This window comes from Ochotona princeps, chromosome X, assembly GCF_030435755.1.
Source record: "Ochotona princeps isolate mOchPri1 chromosome X, mOchPri1.hap1, whole genome shotgun sequence".
Lineage (NCBI taxonomy): Eukaryota > Metazoa > Chordata > Mammalia > Lagomorpha > Ochotonidae > Ochotona > Ochotona princeps.
In genome coordinates this window covers 11540228-11552358 of record NC_080865.1, presented here as the reverse complement: position 1 = coordinate 11552358, position 12131 = coordinate 11540228, and the positions used below count along the sequence as shown (strand labels likewise).

The following is a 12131-nucleotide window of genomic DNA, read 5'->3' as shown; positions in this document are numbered from 1 at the left end:
AGGGCTTGTGTACTACCATGTCACTTGAAGAAATCAGTAATTGATTGGCTTCAATTAACAGGAAGGTGTGTATTTAATTTGTCCTTTTCCCGGACAAATTTTTTCCCAAGTGGCAAAGTTGGAGCCGGAGGTTACTATGAAGTTAAGGATACAACGAAGCGTAAAGGGGTTGCATTTATTCTATTTTAAAATAAAGGCTGTGCACAAAACTACACAAGGGCATCAAGCAATGCAGAGCTAATGTGACAGAAGAATAAAAGCAAGCACTTTAGCCACCAACAGAAGAGCAGCTGAATTCATCCAAAGATGAAGCTACTTTTGTCAAGCCAAGTGCTATGAATAGGGAGAGAAGTAGAAACTTCAGCTATGCTAGCCCTACGAATGCTCCTGGAGAATGTGAACCTCAAAAGAAAAAAGAAAAAAAAAAAAGGTGCAAGCTAAAAAAATCGAGAAAGTGAAGTTAGGGAGGAAGATCACACTCTTGATAGTCTTCAGGCTATTGCCCTCTAGCAAACAGAACTCAGGAACAACAAAATGGAAATCCAGTTGGGGGCTGTGGGGAGGGGCTCTTAACATCAGATGATTGAAGATGCCCAAGAATAAAAAAAAAAAAAAAGCCCATATTTCAGCCAGGAGGGAAAACTTAGCAATTAAAATTATATTATACAGGGGACTGGTGCTTTGGCTCAATTGGTTAATCCTCCACCTTCAAATGCTGGCATCCCATATGGCTACTGGTTTGTGCCCTGGCTGCTCCACTTCCCATCTAGCTCCTTATTTGTGGCCTGAGAAAGCAGTACAAGATGGCCCAAGTACTTGAGACCCTGCACCCATGTGGAAAACCTGGAAGAAGTTCCTGGCTCCTGGCTTTGGATCAGCTCATCTCTGGCCATTGTGGCCATTTGGAGAATAAACCAGCAGATGGAAGCTCTTTCTCTGTCTCTCCTTCTCTCTGTAAATCTGTTTTTCCAATAAAAATAAATATATATTTAAAATTACATTATGTAAATATCATTCAAATGTTAAAAAAATCTTGGGGCACAATGTTCAGGTGGGAACTCGGTTAATTTTTGGAATTTGAGCATCAGGGAAACTTAACATCAAATAGTTTTTGGATGATAAGAATAGTTCATAGGAAATCAAAAACAATGTTAAAACTTTCTATCTTGCCTTAACATGGTACAATTTTAGCATGCCTCATTAAAAAATCTAAAATCGAAAATGATGCAAAAATCCAGAAATTTTTAGTGATACCACAAGAAAATTCCACACCATGAAATATGTTTCATGTATATTATTAAAAACTCCCTCTAAGTTTACCTTCAGGAGATGTTTGTAAGTTTTATATGAAATGTAACTGAGATTCATACTGAGACTCATATCCCACCCCCAAGACATTTCATTGTATCTAGGCAAATGTTACCAATAACCTGAAAAATTTTGGAATCAAAACACTTCTGGTCCCAATTATTTTAGATAAGGAATACTCAACCTATACTAAAAAAAATCAGAATTGGCTAGTAATAATTATTTTGGAAAGGAACTAATTTTAATAAAATAAGACTAGTATAGGCATACTATTGTTATCCCATTTAAACAATATATATTTGAGATATCCATTATAAAATCTTTATTCGTGTCTGACTTGCTCATGTGAGTCTTTAAATAAATATAATTTTGTTGTTTCATTTATTTTTTAATAATAAATTCATTCCACCAGGCCCACCTCAGTCCCGGTTCCTGCATGTGCCAACAAGTGTAGCAGTCTAAGCCAGCCCATCCCACATCCCATCCAGCTCTTGTGGACACACATGAGTGTTTCAGCTTAGCTCAGCCCAACTCAGCCTTAGACTTGGCCTGAACAAGTGCTGACAGAACTCCTGCCTAATCCAGACTGGCCCGCCCCCAGCTCTGGCTCTCATGCTCACCAGCAGGAGCTGCAATCCGGCAGGGGAGTGATGTACTGCTCTTGTAATGAGGAAAGTATAATTTAAATTAAGGTGTCCTTTTAACCTTTAATCTACACACAGTAGATTGGCAAAAATTGAAAGCATATCAATGTCTGATAACCCTAAGAGATGATTAGGATCTCCAACTACTTGAGCCTGTAGGTGAGCATTTCGGAGAACCTGTTGGTTATACACAGTGAAGATGAGTAAGCGCTTACCCGACAATCCAAAATGCCACATGTTTACATCCATCCTGGAGCTCTCCCCAGATCAACATGAACGTGCGTTTGCTGAAACTGAGGAATCATTGTGGGGGGAGTGCAAATAAAATTCACTTTTGCTAACTTAGGAATGGGCAAATAAACAAGCCACAACAGTAATCTTTCAGTGCATTCATACATATAAAATCATGTGCACTAGCCTTAGGATACTAGTTTTCTTTGTGAACAGAAGGAGAGTAGTAGAACAGAATGAGATTTTAGGTAAAGCAGGGGCTTTTTTGTTTTGTTTTGTTTTGTTTCGTTTTGTGAGAATAAAACCAGCAAGGCCAATGTTGATACTTGTTCTTGTGTGATAATTACCTAAGTCTTAATTATCCTTCTTTTTAAATCCTTTATGTAACAAAATAATTTAAAACCAATTCATATTCATTTTTATTTACACCATGCCAAGTGATAAGTGGAATCTTTTTGTCTCGTTTTCCACTGAAATAGCTATTTTGGTGTTGTATAAACGGCCAAATTTATACATCAGATACAACAGTTGAACATTGCTAAATGTTCTTTTAAAATAATTCATTTAGAAGAATAAGGCCAACAGTATTTTTTATTTTGAATGCAGTAAACAGAATGTGTCCCCCAGCCCATGAAATTCATATATAGAAATCTTAATCCCAGAATGCTGGGTGATTAAATCACGAGGCTGGCACCCTCATGGAGGAATCAGTGCCTAAAGAACTCTTGTAGTTTTGCTTCTGTGTGAGGACATGGTGAACAGCCAATTGTCTGCAACCCAGTAGAGTGACTTCTCCAAACCTGATCATGCTGGTATCTTGAACTTGGGTTTCCAACTTCCTAACTATAATAAATAAATGTTTGTGGTTTAAACCACTTAGTCTGTGATGCTTGTAACAGAAACTTCAACTAAAGCGTTTATCTAAACATTTATCTTGGCATTGATATGAGCCTAGCATCTCATGGATGCGTGTTTATGAAACAATTTCAGAGTTCTGGGCTAGATTTAACATATAGTTCAATACCCAAACAGGTCAAGAATTTTAATTTCCAAAAAATAGAGGCCATGACCAGAACAGAGTGTGGATCGAGCCAGGTTCGGTTGCGACAAAAACCAGTGCACAATACGGAATGCCAGGGTGAGGTTGCCTGTACTGGATGTGACTGCAGCCCCCAACCAGCATGCGTGAGAACCAGGAAGGGAGGGGGCAGAGCCGGCAGGGGATTAAGGGGTTGGTCCCCTCCCCGGACAGCTACTCCCACTGGAGAGCATGGGCTGGGAAGGGGACAGACCAGACTAAGGCAGGGCTACAACACCTGTGCGCCGCATGTGGACTAGATCAGGGAAAAGCCAGGCTGGGCTGATTATTCCTACTAGTGCAAGCATAAATTAGCGTGGGTGAGGGTTGTTTGGGCTTAGCCACAGCATCAGTTAGCAGAAGCTGGAACTGGGGGCTAATTCTGTCAAGTCAAACCACAGAACAACCCGAAGAGTGCATAAACCAGGATTGAGAGAGACCTGGGAGGGTAATAGTGGGCTCCTCCCTCTTGGGTGACTACTCCCACGGGAGGGCATGAAAACTAGGACAGGGGCTGGGGTGGCTAGACAGAGAGGCACTCAACAACATCCGTGAGGGCTGGATGGTTGAGTTGGTTAGATGGAACTCAGCTTTAATACCCATTGACATGTACAAGAGCCAAATGGAATGTGGGACAGACTGGACTAGTCTGCTACACATACTGGCAAACCAGGGTAGGGGGTGGGCCTGGTGAGGGTTATTGTGGGTTGCTCCAACTAGGCTGCAGCGCACACTGGTTTATGCGAGGGCTGAGTATGTGCTGGGCAGAACCAGGCTGGACTGCAACACCCATTGGTTCCAGTGGAAGTCGGGAATAAAAACAGAACCAACCCAGCAATTGCAACCACCAGCTGATCAGGGCGGTGGACTGTGACGGGCCCTGTGCTTGCTAGAACATACAAGAATCTGGTCTGGGAACACCTCAAAGTTTCTTTGGGGATCTCCCCAATCAAAATGTTGGACTCAGAACCCTAACCATGAAAAGACAGAAGATAGAACAGGTCAATCAACCACCTCAGCTATGTTGGCAGCGAAATACTGGGCAAATGGAGACTCTTTGATGGACTATGTCAATCAGTGGATTCTTCAACAACCTTATCATGCTTGGAGTGGCAAGAATGGCAGCAATTCATAACTGGTGAACTATCAAAACCACTTGAGCAAGACCCTCGGAGCATACCCCACATCTGGGACCTGGGGTGGGTGGGAGACTGGGTGAGGCTGCTCCCTTAATATCCCCCTTTACCTCAGACACATGAAGGAAACAATATGGAAATAAGTCTTACCCACTTTCCTATAGCCCTTGAACCTTTTTGCCCTAATTAACTATGTAAAGATTGTCAAAATATAATTAAAAAATGGAAAAAGTTTAAAAAAAAAGAAATCATGGGCATACAAGTAGACAGCTTGTTTTAAAAAAAAGCAGAGACAATGGTGAAGATACCACCTGCAGCAGACCATCCACATCAATTTGCAAGGGAGAAAGTCCTAGCGTTCATGCCCTGATTAAAGAGGACTAATGATGAACATGAACAATAGACCAATTTGCATGGACAGCTGCATGGCTTCAGCTTACACAATTCTGACTGGAAAATGAAAGCAAATCCAACTTTCTGCTCCCTGGGTGCCTGACTATGACACTTATATCAGTTATAGAGAAAAACAGAGCTTTCAATGGAAATCCTGAAACCATGGAATCAAGTATCTCAGAGCATGCGCCACATCTGGGACTTGGGGTGGGTGGGAAACTGGGTGGGGCTTCTCCCTCAATATCCCCCTTTACCTCAGATACATGAAGGAAACAATATGGAAATAATAGTCTTACCCACTTTCCTATAGCCCTTGAACCTTTTTACTGTAATTAACTATGTAAAGATTGTCAAAAAATAATAAAAAAAAGAATCAAAAAAAAAAAATAGAGGCCATGAACGAAGCAAAAAAAAAAAAAGATTGGGATATACCTGGAGTAGACAGTAGGGCGACCCAGGTTATGGGGACTTCTTTTCCGAGGAAAATCCATTCAGATGTTGATATTGCACACAATTCTAAGCCTGGTGTTATTACTTTAATACTAATGTTGAGCATTGCCTTGCTTTTATGATAATTAAGCAATGTTGATTAGAATGGCTAGCACCAATCTTAGTGAAAGCACCCATGGAGATTGCTGGAGCCCTAAAGCCAGGTCTTAGAAATCCTAAGGGTAGGGTTCTAATCCCGGCAGCTCCACTTCCCATCCAGCTCCCTGCTTGTGGCCTGGGAAAGCAGTGGAGGACGGCCCAAGGCTTTGGTACCCTGCACCCGCATGGGAGACATGGAAGAGGTTCCTGGATCCTGGCTTCGGATTGGCGTAGAAATGGCCATTGCGCTCACTTGGGGAGTGAATCATCGGACAGATCTTTCTCTCTGTCTCTCCTCCTCTCTGTATATCTGAATTTCCAATAAAAATTTTTAAAAATAATAAAATCTTTCTTAAAAAAGAAATCCTAAGGGTAGAGAGAGACCCCTGCAAAGGCAGGCCTCTAACGCAAACTTCGGCTTTGCACTATCAGGATCAAAGGAGAAAATGGTTAGGATATAAAAACACTACGAAACATCTCAGGAATACGTCTTTCTTTGCATTGGGACAGTTTCTTCCCAAGAGCTCAAATTCGGTTGCAGACTTCATGGGGCTGTGGTAAGATATGCGATGCACATAGGACCAGCAACAGAAGAAACACAGCCTGGGTTTTGCTTTTTCTCCAGAACTAAAGCTCCCAGTTAGACAGGGGGGAAGACAAATGAGACATGAGCTCTGAATTTTTCTTTTTTATTTATACACTTCAGCAGTTCATTGTTGCTTTATCTCCTGGAGGTTGAAACTAATGAGAAGCAGAAAAATCTTCTGTAAGTCAAGGAAATGGAAATTGGATATGTTTGGAATAGTTATTCCATAAAATATTGTTGTTTTTATTACTTTTAACTTTCGTATGGAAGACTATCTTGTTAATGCAATACAAAAAATGTATGAAGGTGAATGAGTAACGTTTGTGAGTTTCTCTGAGCTCTGTGGATGAAAGGTGCTATATAAAACTGAAGGATGCTGGACTGCATAATTATTTTATTTCATAAACTCTGCAGCATAAAGAGCTGCAAATAAAATCTCTTGATGGGCTTGGTGGGCTGATCATTATCTTCGTAGTCCTGGGAATAGATCTTCATGATTTTGTGAAAGCAACAAATCCTGATTTTTGTTGCTGCCCAAGTTAGGAATGTTCATAGACAGATAAGAACAGATTAAAATTTGTTGGAGTCATGTGGACACCCGAAGGGTATGTGCACAGGTTTGTACATGCATGTGCACCTGCACCCTTGCATGTTCACATGGGATATAAGACACATGCAGAGAGGTCAGAATGATGGCTCAACATCTTGATGTTCCACCTGCAAGTGCCAGCATCCCATGTGGGTGCTACTTCATGTCCCAGCTGTTCCACTTTCCATCCAGTGGCCTGCTTGTGGCCTGGGAAAGCAGCAAAAGATAGCCCAAGTCCTAGGGACCCTGCACCCATATGGGAGACCTGGAGGAAGCCCCTGGCTCCTGTCTTCAGATTGGCTCAACTCTGGCTATTGCAGCCACGTAAAGAGTGAACCAACACATGGGAGATCTTTCTCTCTGTCTCTCCTTACTTCTATAAAATTGCCTTTCCAACAAAAGTAACATGTATCTTTTAAAAAGACACATGGAGGAAGACTAAGACATTTGATTAGGTGTCAGTATCTATTTCTGGCTAGCAGTGTATACTACATTTCTGAAATTAGCTTCTTGTTTTTAAAAAGAGAATATTTGAGGAATGTTTATTTTCAGGGTCCAGAAATTGGAGCGAAAAATTTGTGCCTTGTCATCTTGTGACATGACTGAAATATTATGTGTCATGCTCCTGAATTAAATCACTCTACAAAGATAAATTGAGTGCACTTGTGAAACTCTCACATCATAATCCCAAGCTGTGTTGATGATTTGGGACACTTAACACAAATTTAATCTTCTGACTGCGTTCACAAGGTGCCAAACGAAAGCATCAAAAATCAAGCAACAAACACAGGTAATATTTTATACCAAAAGGCACCAAATGAGTGATGTGAGGAGTACAGACTGTATTCAGTGGCAGGGGAAGCCAGAGCATCTAGGGTGAGCGGATCAGCAGTCTGCAGTGGGGCCAACTGGAACAGAATCGTCAGCAAGGAAATGAAGAGTGTGGTTGGATATTCAGGTTGATAATGCATGAAATTGAAATAATATCATAAATGGTTGCCAATTTTCTTCCTCCATTGTAATTAATAGCCATGATTTGCTTTGTCTTTACATGTAAACCTCGACATATGAATATGCATGTTGCCCATGACGGAGACATGCAGTTGCTCTTGCTTTTCCAACAAGTGCAACAGAACAGATGGTGACAAGATCTTGATTGATGACGGTAATGTTTAAAATATTTTATTTTACATTGCATTTTTTTCCTGACTGTATGTAACAGGCTCACATCACTGTCAGCAGCCCTGAAACACTTGATGTGTTTGCACTATCTCTTTCTCATTCTTTTCATCTTAACAGTCTGGATCGGCTGTCAGCAGTCTTGAAAGTTTGATTTCAAACAGAATCAAACAGATGTGGAGCAACTGGAACCCTCATACGTTGCCGGCACAAGTGTAAAATGATGCTGCCACTGTGCCGAACACTTCGGCTCTTCCTCGAAGTATCAAATACAGAGTTACTATAATGAGTCTGCCCCTAAGTCTATACCCAGGAGAAATAAAAGCACAATGTTCATAGCAGCACTATCCAAAGTTGCCAGAAAGGAGAAACAACCCAGATGCCCACTAACTGATGAATGGATTTTTTCAAAATGTGGTTTATACAGCAGAATATCACTCAGCCTTAAAGAGGAAGAAGCTTGGGGCCAGTGTAGTGGCGTAGCAAATTATACTGCTACTTCCAACAGCAGCATCCTCTATCTAAATGATGACTCATATTCCAGCTGCTGGGTTTCTAATCCATTTCCCTGCCAAGGCACCGGCAAAGGCAGCAGATGCTGTCCTAGTCGTGTGGATCCCCTACCGTCCAGGTAGGAGACCAAGATGCAGTTTCTGGCCCCTGGTTTTGGCCTAATCCAGTTATGACTGCTATGAGCATTTGGGAAGTGGACCAGTGGATGGAAAATTCTGTTTCTCTCACTCTCATTCTCTCTACTTTTCAATATATTTTAAAATATATTTTTTAAAGTTCTAAAATGAGATATTACACACTCTGAATGTATAAAGATCCGTTGACTTGTACAGTTCAAATGATCTTATGTGTTATGTAAATTGGATCTCAACAAAACTGCTTTCAAAAATCAAACACAGTAAGATTTTTCAGAGAGTTATTTATTTTTATTTGAGAAGTTAATTTTCACAGAGGAAGAGTGAGAAACAGAGAGAGAGAGAGAGAGAGAGAGAGATCTTCCATCCTCCGGTTCACACCCTAAATGGCTGTAATGGCTTGAGCTGAGCTGATCCAAAACCAAAAGCCAGGAACTTCTTATGGGTCTCCCATGTGGTGCAGGGCCCAAGGACTTGAGCCATCTTCTACTGCTTTCCCAGGCTATAATCAAGAGCTGGATCTGAAGTAGAGCAGCCACAACATGAACTGGTGCCCATATCAGATGTCAGTGCCACAGGAAGAAGATTGGCGTGCAAGACCATCTCTCTGGGCCCCAACACAGTAAGATTTTTAAAAAGTTTTGCTTACTCTCTTTTTTTGGTTGTTCTTCTTGAAAGTGTCTTTCTCCTGCTTATGACCACTCAGGGGCTATTATTTTACGTTACATGTTATCCTCCATGATTTTCCTAGATCACATACTTTGATTCTATACATTTCTGGATTTTTATAACTATCTGAAGGTTTGATTTCTTTTCTGCAACAACTGATAAAAGGAAAACAGCTGTGCTCTTATAAATTCTTCTTTATGTTTGGCAATAATAAATTGATTTCTTACGAAATGTGCTATCAGAAAATGACATCATTTTTTTTTTACTGAAAACTCAGCATTTCTGGTATAAGCCTGAGAGTTTATTACTTGCATAAGACAAAGCCATAAAAAATAGATGTGTCTTTTAAACAAATCCCCTAGAATGTGCACTTCCAAGAAGTTCCAGCCCTTTCCAGGTAGTCTCTTTATGAGGCTTTGCATTAATGTCAAGATCGATGAAATCATTGCTCAAACATTTTTGAGATTCTTACATTGTTATGTTTGCCTCCAAAGTCATGCTGTGTAATTTTTAAAAATATCCTGAATGGCAAGACATTTCAGTCCTTTAATGGTGAGTTAATTTGGGGAAATGTTCAAAAGTCACCCATGTTTGACAAATAGGTCTGAAGATCAATCTGGAGAGTATTTTTTAATGTCAAAGGTGAAATATGACTCTAAGGTAATGAAACTTTTCTTGCCACAGTAACTCAAACTAAATCTGAAGGCACTAAAAAATATGCATTTCAAAAATAATTTGAGAAATGGCAGTATTATTGGAATAAGGCACTGGCTTCTCACCAGTCACAATGCCAGGGATTTTACACAGCTTATTCCCATAAATCTTTCCAATAGTTCTGTAGGGTAAAAATTGTCCCCATTTTACTGATAAGGAAGTAACGTTGGAGAAGTTCAACAGCATGCCCAAGCACATCCAGCTGTCTGGGGCAGAGCGTGTCCTCACATCTCCAGCCTGCTGTCTCTTTCATGGGGCCAAGTGGCTCATAAATATTTTTCTTCAAAATCCAGTCATTTGACTTCATTCTAAGAGTGCTTTACAATTTTTTAAAAAAAGGCAGACAGACACACACACACACACAAAGAGCCTCCACCTGCTAATTTACTTCCCCAATGCCCACAATAGTGGGGACTGGGCCAGGCCAAAACCAAGATCCAGAACCAACCTGGATCTTCAGCATGGGTGGAAAGGACTCAGCTACTTGAGCCTCCCAGTGTATGCATTGCAAGAAAGCTGGATAGGAAGCTGAGTTAGCAGTCACAACGAAGCATTCTGACAAGGGGTGTGAGTGTCCCAAGTGCTGTGTCAACTGCTGAGTCAAAGCTAGCCCATACTACCTTTATTTTCTTTCTTATTTTTCCCTACTGTATATATATATATATATATATATATATATATCCAAGCTCAAAGATCTGGGGTTTTTTTCCCCCCTCCTTTCCTTTCTAACCTTTCCTATCTCCTCATTTCAGATATACAACAACAAAAAGAGTTTAGCCTGGAAAAATCTGAGTGTGATGCATTCCTCCCATAATACCACCAGGAAGTTCTCGTTCATCCTGTATCCACATGGCCACACATTCCAAGTCCATGCAATGTAAATGAATGAAGACTTGTCATTTTTTTTCTTAGAGTTTCTTGGAAAGCTCGCGTGTCATGCATCATCCAAGACTGTGCTTTTTAGCTTAAAAAAGTGTCAAAAGGTAGCCCAAGGAAACAAAGCCAAAGAAAGATATTAGGAGGATATTGTTTAAAAAAAAAAACCTTTAATAGAAACAAAACCATGATTGGAACTGTTCATCCATGGAATGAACATATTAGCATAGATTGAGAGTTAGGGATCAGTGAGGTCTATTAGTTGAGTTGATTCCTGTGATCTGGTAAAATTCAAACAGCTTTTCCTTTTTATTGGCCCATGGGCTGCCTAAGTGGACACCACTAGAACCTTTGGAAAGACTGAAAGCAAACCCATACTTTAAAATTTACAACAGGGCCATGCTGGGGATGGCTCCGCATGGCTTTAGTGTCTTGGCTTTTAGAGTCATGGGTTCCTGAAATTCATATGTGTAATAATAATAATATTAATCACTTACCAATTTACCAGAAGTGAAACAGTCAAGGTATAGTTAAGTGATTCGTGTAATGTCACATGGCTAGTGAAAAATTAACCTGGAATGTAGTTGCATCATAAATTATCACATGACCCTGCCTCCTTACATGACATGCTGCGGCTAGTGGGAAGTGGCTTGACAGGGAGGAGAGGGTTGATAAGAAAGATTTTTCCTCGTAGCACAGTCAAGAGTATTTGAAAAAAAACAAAATGCTAATCTTCAAATGTTGGTGTCTACAATAATTTTCCCCCTAACAAGAATGAAACTAGCCTTTCTCCCCCTTTGTCTTAGATGCAATATGACCCCCATCTCTTCCCCTCCCCCTCCCCATACCCTTGCAGCTTGCCTTTTGAGTTTGTAGTGCTTCCTACCAGAGGTGGAGTCTGTTTCTCCACCTTTGGAGTTCAGGCTCAAAGGTGAGCTTCTCCTGGGGTGAAAGAGGTGTTGCAAAAGTGATGCATGCAACAGCTTGAAATGTACTGGCGCAGCTGGGCTGCTTTCCTTTGGCTTGCTGTTGCCAGGTGAATTACATGCTCTGGCAAGCTCGCTGGGCCAAGGAGGATGAGTGACAGGTGGAGCCGACCTGCACCCATCCCAGGCTTTGAGCCAATCCCACCTGAGCCCGGCCCTCACCAAGCAACACCCAGCCAACCTGGATGTGGAATTGAAAATAAATGAATGTTGTTCTAAACCTCTGGATTTGGATGTGGTTTGTATTAACAGTGAGATTCTGGCAGTAACTGATGATTAACCCACTTTCTACTTTCGATCTCAATACCTCCCACTCATGAGCATACTCAGAAACACTCACATTCCATCATAAGAAACCTTCATCGATCATCTTTCTTTTTTTTTCTCCTCCCTGTGACTGTCAGAATTCCCACACCAACAGTTCTGTGTCAGCATTTTTTATTGCTTTTCATTTTATGACACAGTTTCATAGGCTCTGGGATTCCCCCAACTCCTCCCCATGCCCCC

General features: G+C 41.0%; 1 long non-coding RNA gene across 1 annotated transcript; it reads left to right on the top strand.

Moving 5' to 3' along the window:
- Positions 1–7500: 7500 nt before the first annotated feature.
- LOC131478622 (uncharacterized) lies at positions 7501–11194 on the top strand. Its single transcript, XR_009244591.1, has 3 exons — positions 7501–7718; positions 7853–7994; positions 10515–11194. It is a non-coding gene; the product is annotated as an uncharacterized LOC131478622 (long non-coding RNA).
- Positions 11195–12131: the final 937 nt, after the last annotated feature.